Source organism: Siphateles boraxobius, unplaced genomic scaffold (genome assembly GCF_051911475.1).
Source record: "Siphateles boraxobius isolate OS27281-9 unplaced genomic scaffold, OSU_SipBor_1 19, whole genome shotgun sequence".
Lineage (NCBI taxonomy): Eukaryota > Metazoa > Chordata > Actinopteri > Cypriniformes > Leuciscidae > Siphateles > Siphateles boraxobius.
In genome coordinates this window covers 14,378,403-14,386,996 of record NW_027508799.1, presented here as the reverse complement: position 1 = coordinate 14,386,996, position 8,594 = coordinate 14,378,403, and the positions used below count along the sequence as shown (strand labels likewise).

The 8,594-nt window shown below is 39.5% G+C and overlaps 1 long non-coding RNA gene across 1 annotated transcript; it reads right to left on the bottom strand.

Moving 5' to 3' along the window:
- Window positions 1-419: 419 nt before the first annotated feature.
- LOC143741513 (uncharacterized) lies at window positions 420-4,422 on the bottom strand. The gene is made up of 4 exons (XR_013205097.1): window positions 4,372-4,422; window positions 3,937-4,097; window positions 3,752-3,816; window positions 420-514 (listed from the first exon to the last, which is right to left on the bottom strand). It is a non-coding gene; the product is annotated as an uncharacterized LOC143741513 (long non-coding RNA).
- Window positions 4,423-8,594: the final 4,172 nt, after the last annotated feature.

Here is an 8,594-nt window from a genome sequence, read left to right as displayed (position 1 = left end):
TCCCCAAAACTAAAGTATAAACTATTCATCACTTGTAAATGTGTTACACCATTCGTAGATAAGATTCGTAGATCTGGAGTCTCTACTAATGAAGCGTAGTCTACGAATGAAGCGTATAAGACATTTACAAGTGATGAATAGTTTACACTTTAGATTAGGGGATGCAGAAAGTGTTGTAAATGATTAATTCATGCGTGAGAGGAGAATAATATTTTGAGAGAATTCTGACTATCATTTACCATTTTACTTTCAACTTTGCTGTCTTTTGTTTCTTTCTTAATGCTGTAACACCTCTTGTGGATTAATAAAGTATCTATCCATCAAGATAGATAATTGATATTGCTTTTTTTATAGTCAGAAGGGAAGGAAATGTTTTTTTTTTATAGACTGGTCAACATGAAACTTGGGCTTACCTTTTATTGCTCTATAAACCTTTGTTCCCTCTAAAGGGCGTTTCCCCCTTTTCCCCTTGCCCTTCAAATTAAATTTGGCCATGAGGCTGTTGGTAAAGAGCCTAAAGAAAAATAAATTTTAATAAATTAATGTCAAGGATAGATGTAGGAACAACATTTCAAATGCAATAAACCATTGACACTAGCTGATCAGTGTCCCCTAGGGTGGTCCTTTTATCCTGGCTATCTCCTTGTCGAACACAGCTGGTCTATCTCACAATGCATTTGGTTGTGAATCAAGGTTATTATAGTTTTGTATTTTTCATTAGTTTTTATTTTTATTTCGTTTTGAATTTTGGTTTTCAAATTCAGTTTAGTTTTAATTAGTTTTTAAAGTGGGTTTGCTAGTTTAGTTTAGTTTTTATTTTTTGAAAATGCTTAGTTTTAGTTTAGTTTTTATTAGTTTTAGTGTTAGTTTTAGTTTTTTGTTGTTGTAATTTGGGTTATTTGTCAGGGGCAAGATTCAAATAGGTCAGAAAAAGAATTGTGTAAAAATAACTCAACAAAAACATCATACAATTTTAGAAATATCTATTCAACAACTTATATATTGATTCACAACTTATACAAAATCTACACATTTAACACCCTATACAAAATTCACACCACATTGAAATTCCTTTACCTTACAAAATCCACACGCCATACCAAATCTACACATCTTCTATATAAAATGATAATAAAATATAATATATAAAATATATATAAAATATAATATAATATAAAAAACACCCTATTCAAATCCCACAACAGTACAATTGTCACACCCTATAACATTAGGCCTACTTTACCATATACAATACTCATCTGGATTGAAGCAGCAAACATTCAGTGTAAGAGTAAAATAATGGCATAACATTATTTAATATTTGAATCACAGCTTATATAGTCAGTGGCGTATCCAGGACATTTTTTGGGGGGTGGCCAAGATGGGACACAAAGCTAGTGTGGGGTGGCCATGGCATAGCAAAGTTAATGCGTATATGTACGCAGCCGACCATGGTTCGAATCCCGGTCCTTTGCTTCATGTCACATCTTCTCTCTCTCCCATGATTTCCTGTCTCATAACTGGTCAAATAAAGGTGACTATCCTGTTAAAAACAGTCCTAACCACCTATCACAGTCCCCAAGTATCTCTGGTTATTTTAACATGTCTATTTTTAATCAGTAATTATGGTCAGGATAGGGTAAACATTTTCTAAGAGCTATTTTCTTGTAGTGGATTAACTTGTCTCTTCATAAGTTAGAGTAGCAAAATAAACTGCTCTTAACTCATCCTATATAGAATAACATGCATCAGTCATCAACTCATCATCTGTGTCACCTGTATTGTTACCTGAGTTTGCTTTACTAATTGAGGCACCATCTTGTGGTTACATAAAAACACAGAAATCCAACAGGACAAACCAAAATGCTTAAAGATAGGACCTTACCTGTAAAAGCAAAATAAAAACTAAGCTTTTAAGAAAAAAACAAATATTTGTTGTTCTTTACATGCTTAGTATATGTTATTATTTAGCTTAGATATAATTTGTTAGAGATACTGGAATTTCTTAATTTGTTCTTTGCCAGGTGTGTTTTTATTTAACCACAAGAGGGGACTTAAACTAGTAAAGCAAACACGGGTAACAGGTAACACAGAGGATGGCCTGATGACTGAATAATATCATTAGGATGCCTTGTGGTGTATGAAAATGTGCAAAAAGTGGTTTTCAACTAAGACAGTATTCATATCCAAGGCCCCGATGAAGGTATAAATTTAAACATTGGCTTTGATTCAGCATACATTAATAAGTTAATTTAAGTGAAGATGAGCTAACTGATACAAACAAAAACAGCCCTTAAATAACAGAGCAAATAAATAAATCACAGCTTGTTCTTGTGTTATAACTTAAATCTAGACTTTCACACTATATTTCACACACGGGTTGGCCAAAAATATAACATTAGCTCTATTGAACACACATATCTGCAAAAAACACCCTCAAGTCTTCAGTCCAGAAAATAGCATTCCATGGCGGTGTAATGAGTGGAAATAAGGTGTGGCCCCTTTAAGATCTGCGCGCGCGTCCTCTTCAACTGTCTGCACTCTGCACTCTTAACTTGGTTTGCAGGCTGCTAAGCTAGCTAGTACAGTGTAGTTCCACATTCAGAGGGAACTACGATATAACTAAACATTAAATTACCATACCTCTCAATCTACAGATTCCAGCGTTTTTATTATTGTTGCTGTTGTAACTGTAACCGACCGTCCTCCTGTTTCACGGAGCAGCAGCAGCCAGCGCGCTCATCTCATGGGTCACCTGACCTGCATGGCCAAACGTCCGCTGAGCAGAAATCAGCTCTCACAGCCTCAGTACGACCATTACGGTGTTAGTTAAAAATGTAAAACTGGCCCTAAATCAGTTGATCAGCTGTCATCATTGATTGACAGCATTTCTCTTGTTTCTTGTGTTGACGAACTTGACCAACTACCTATCAGATCTGGGGTGGCCACAAGGGTGGCCAATGAGCTTTCAGGGGTGGCCCTGGCCACCCCAGGCCACCCCCTAGAATCGCCACTGTATATAGTGTTTTGACATCGACAACCCAAGTGCATTTTACCTCAAAGTTGCGACTAACGTTAGTTAACTTTCTAAAGAAAGCGCAATCGCTTCTCGGGTCGACATTAACACACTGACAAAATTGTATTCAGAATTTAAAACATTTGTACACCACTTTTTAATGTGTGATTGTGTAGGTGTTCACGAGATACCAACCTTTCGCGAACTTGCTTTCAATGTCGAAAGCCCTCGTTTTCATGGAGACGCGGTTTGCACGGAGGGGAGGGGCTGTGTGTGCGTGTATGTGTGTGTGTGTGTGTGTGTGAGCGCGTGCATGTGACAGAGAGACGGAGGGAGAGCAGGGAAAGGAAATGCAGCTGAACGAATACACTGCGTGTTTTAAATTGCGTTAAAAAATTAAGGACATTGACAAAGACGAAAACTAAGGACATTTACTCTATAATTTTATTTTATTTTAGTTAGTTTTGCCAAACACACGTTACAGTTTTAGTTAGTTATCGTTTTTTGTAATGCCTCGTTTTTATTTTTATTTCAGTTAACGACAATGTTTTTTTCCACCTAGTTTTCGTTTTTTCCCACCTAGTTTTCATTTTTTCCCACCTAGTTTTCGTTTTTTCGTTAGTTTTCGTTAACGATTATAACCTTGTTGTGAATTTGTATTTTTCATTAAATGTATCTATTCCGACATTTTTTGAAAGGCGGCAAAAGAGAACATGCAAAACATGTTGTAGATACCTGTCCAAAACTTTGTGGACACAGTCCTTGGTGTTCCGCCCACCAATTCTTGAAATTTGCAGCACCTGTTGGAATAAGTCCATAATAAACTTGACTGACACTCCCCATAAGAATCTAACAGTGTGCAAGAGCACTGTATTAATTTATTCTAGTCTATCCATTACTTCCCGACTTGTAAAACCTACCAGGATATCAAAGGCCTGTGCATCAGAGAGGTGTTGCTCCTGTATCTCAAAGTCCTCCATGGTGTCAATCCTCTCTATATGGACAGCGGAAGAGGCAGTCTGCGTTTCCCTCAGACGATGGTGGATGTCAACCAGTAAGCTCAGGACCTTTTTCTGGAACACTGAAATAAACACATTTGTTGATTACAAGGCTCCAATTAGAATAGCAAGCTTAGCTAGCTCACAATTGTTTTTGTAATCAGCTTCAGTGTTTTTTTATTAGTACAGCAGTGTTGGAGAAAGAAACAAAAGTCCAAAAGAAATGTCATCATCTGAAATGATAGAAACCAAGCCACGGCTGGAAAGCAGTTTCTGTGGACAGAGAGAACAGTGCAGGAAGAGAGAAGGTGGTACTATTAAAAGAGTCTTCTACACTGCCAATAGATCAATACTTACCACCCCATGGCAATGGGAAGGCCCATCTCCCAGTCTCAGTCACTGCATCTGCACCACAAAAAAATCAATTTGAGAAGATATCAAATGATGTAACTTAACAGATTTATTAGAAGATAAGTATTACATCTGCAATATTATAATGATTAAAGGTACATCTACAAAACTTGCTGAACTGCAAAGTGCTTAGATGAAAACTGCGGTCTTATTGTAAAAAACAAACAAACTTTAAATTACTTGATTTCTTGTTCAAAGCAATGTGTGCACTGTGTAACAGGCAGCCAGGGTGATAGGATCACCACCTGAACAAGAGAATAATCCTAATTGACCCTTCGCAGGGAGCTTGATTGACAGGTGATCCGACCAATCATACTTCGCCATCCGCCATTTTGTCCGACAAAGCAGTCAGGAGAGTTAGTAGATTAACATGGGAGGATTTGAACTTGAAAAACTGAATATACTGACACCTTTCCGCGGTTAAAACAACATTCCTTCTTATGTTCATTCATGTTTATTTGATGCTATAAATGAACTAGAAGGAAGAGATGATCGGTTCACGAGCAGCTTTAACTGAGGCTCTACAGCGATCTGTCACGACACATTAAAGAGCCACAAAACGGTATTTATTGTTTAATTTTCTTTTTAAAAATGACCAAATTTGAAAAGTGAGACTTTGTTTAATATCAAAAGTAACCGAAAAGTAACCTGGTCTGTCCTGTCTATCACCGTATTGTCAGTCTCCTCTCTGATCCGCAATGTATTTTTCACTGCGTGAGAACATCGTTGTGTGTGTGAGAGTGGCGTAGCTTGTCGGACATAGCGACAGTAACTAAGGGGGGGCGGGTCTTTGCGAAGGGTCAATTGAGCGCAGTGTGAACCCAGCCAACTACTCACCATGCCTGTCATAGGGGGGGCTGCGGAGATCACGTCGCTGTGCTCTTTGATCATGTCTGGACCTGGCCGGGGGACTGGGGGCATCACTACGGGATCGGGCATCACTATGGGATCGGGCATCACCACGGGATCGGGCATCACTACGGGATCGGGCATCACATCGCTGTGCTCTTTGATCATGTCTGGACCTGGCCGGGGGACTGGGGGCATCACTACGGGATCGGTCATCACTACGGGATCGGTCATCACTACGGGATCGGGCATCACATCGCTGTGCTCTTTGATCATGTCTGGACCTGGCCGGGGGACTGGGGGCATCACTACGGGATCGGTCGCCATGTCTGGCCCTGACTGTACAAGATACAAGATCAATTTATTAGTCACATACGGTTATACAAAGTAATATAGCAGTGATATGAAGACTGTGTGCCTCGCACCATCACTGTGCCGTGACCCATCATGTCTGGACCTGAAGGTTGGCCTTGAATAATCACTGTGCCAGGACCTTATGGTAGATCCACTGCTGGACCTAATAACACTTAAATGTAATCACTTGGCCATACATTTATAACTGACAATAACATGCCATGTGATAACACTGAAACAGACTAATCCCTACTGGTTGACCAAAATAAGAGCTGGAGACCAACCAGTAGAAGCCAACCAATACTGACACTGTGCCCTGTCCTACTCTACCTGGAGCGATAGCCATCCGTCGCATGACCTTTTGCTGCATGACGAGATCCTGAAAAACACAGAATATTCTTACATTTCACAAGACCTGACAAGATACAAAAGTGACTATTTAAAGTGTGATGAGATGAATACTTACTGGGTGTCGACAGGTCTCTGCTCCGAGGTGCTGTGCTAGCATCTTGAGGGCGAAGAAAACAGAATATTCAAAGATTTACAATTATTGAAATGAAACAAAAAGGTAAGAACTGGCACACTCCACTCCTCTAAGTCAGACAAGTCTGAAACATGTCATTAAGCCAATAAAAGAAATCATTACCAAACTTGATTCTCAAGCAGTGAGTAAAAATAAATTTATAGTTCTGCATCGACCTCCCGCCATAGCTACGTCGTAAGCTGTCTGTAGCGTACCTATTGGCACACCCTGACATGCACCTCTCCAAAAATGTAACAACGTGTCAATTCTACGCGGACACAAGCGCTGTGATTGGTCTGCTAGAAACCCTCCCTCGGGTTTCACATGCTCCCTTCTGCATGTGTAATTGCACGTCAATGAGGAGAACAACGCAGAAGTATAAATGAAAACAGTGTAGTCTATAGTGTGTAGGCTCGGGCGTAGGTCTGACGCAGAAGTATAAATCAGTCTTAACACTTTGTCCTGAATAGACTTTAGGTTGGTGCAACAGATAAAGTGAATACTCACAGGAAATTTCCTTGCGCCGAGATCTGGCTGCACATTTTTCCGGGCCAGAGAAGGGTTCCACAAGGACATCCAAGTTTTGACTTACAGAGTCTGAAACACATGAGTCAGCCTGTAAGTACAGTCATGTTGCATATACTAAATTAATAATGAAATACTTGAGTCATTACTACGTTTAATTAAGAGTGAAAACCAACTCGTCTTGAATGGACTACGACTTTGTGCAATGCGATGGTTGGTGCGAGGGGAAAAGTAAATACTCACTGGGAGTTGACATTTCACTGCCCCGGGGACTATCTGCACACTCCACTTGGCCAGACATGGCTCCATCTTCAAGGGCATGAATGAGCCTGTAACTACTTACATTATGTATATTTAAAAGAGATTACCTTACTTCATTCACAAGCAGTGAGAAACTCATCTTGAATGGACTATGACTTTGTGCAGTGCAATGTTTTGTTCAAGGGAAAAAGTAAATACTTACTAGGAGTGGACATTTCACTGTCCGCACGCTCCACTTGGCCAGACATGGCACCATCTTCACGGGCTAAAACACATGAATGAGCCTGTGACTCATGTTGTACACAACACATTATTTATGGTTCTTAAGTTGTCATCAGTACTCACAAGTATTGTGCATCATGCTGGTCTCCTCAATGGGCTGCAGCTTCCTTGGTGCAGTAGGGAAGGGGGGTAGCTTCTTGACACCTATACAGAGGTAATGTAAAACTAAGCATATCCATCTCAAAATATAGAATCTTAAAGAATTTGATTCCTTTTGAAACTGTAATTATAAATTCATTAAGAGAAAACCATTACCCCTGACACTCTCATCCGAATCCGATAATTCTGCAAAAAAATAAATACATTTCTCAAATCAAAAAAAATTTAAATAAAAAAAAGTCTCAAATTTCAGGCCCAATTTGTATCAACCGATTTTATATTTCAAATGTATAAAGTATCTGAGAATGAGAAACGTACCATTTCTAATAAAACGCTCCGGAATTCCTTTTTTAGTGCGCTTCCTCGTCGTTCTAACCACCTCATCGTCGTCCTCCTCTGCCTGGCTGGTCAGGTTGTATGTTTCACATTTACGACGCTCATCTATAAATTAGACAATTCACCTTAAAACAAAAAGGAATCCAACTATTTTGACATGGTAATGCATTTAATTTTATATTAATCTATTTGATGAATAGATTTTTTTTTTACAAAACTTGCCTGAACTCATTTTTATCTTGATTAATGAGAATGTCATCCAATCATCCTGGGGGATAATTTTGTCCTTTATAGCTTTTTTTGTTTTTGTAACGCTCATTTTACGTGGCCATCTGACGGTTTTCATTTCTCTGTCAATCCAACTGTCAGGAACTACACCCTCCTCCTCTTGGGTACCCTCCCTCCAAACTGCCCTCGTGTACATGACCTGGAAAGGATAAGTTTTTAACATTTTTTTAGAGGTTGAGAGGTTTTGGACATGAATGTAAGGGCTATGAGGGTTACATTGGGAGTGGGATATTGTGGCAAGAGGACAGAGAGAGGCCCGGGGAGTTTTATGGATGCAGTAAGAAAGGACATGCAGGAGTCACCGAAGAAGATACAGAAAACAAACGGATGGAAACAGGTGATCATCTATGATGATCTCTGATGGAATCAAGCTAAAAAAGAAAAGAAAAAAGTAACCTTAATGTGTGTGTTCCAGACCATGGCGAAGGGGTATGAGGACAAAACCACCAGCTTCTTGTGGGAGGCAGGCCACCTTCCGGAACAGATCTCTTTCTTGCAGTAATACATTTTTCATCCTGACATGACCATTTCCTATGCACACTATGTTCAGAAGTCCAGAGCTAAACGGTTGGTGTAATAATGGTGAAGTGTGACGCTGGCGCAGAATTTCACAAGCAAAAGTCCCATCTGCATTTTTCTGTCGAACAAAAGC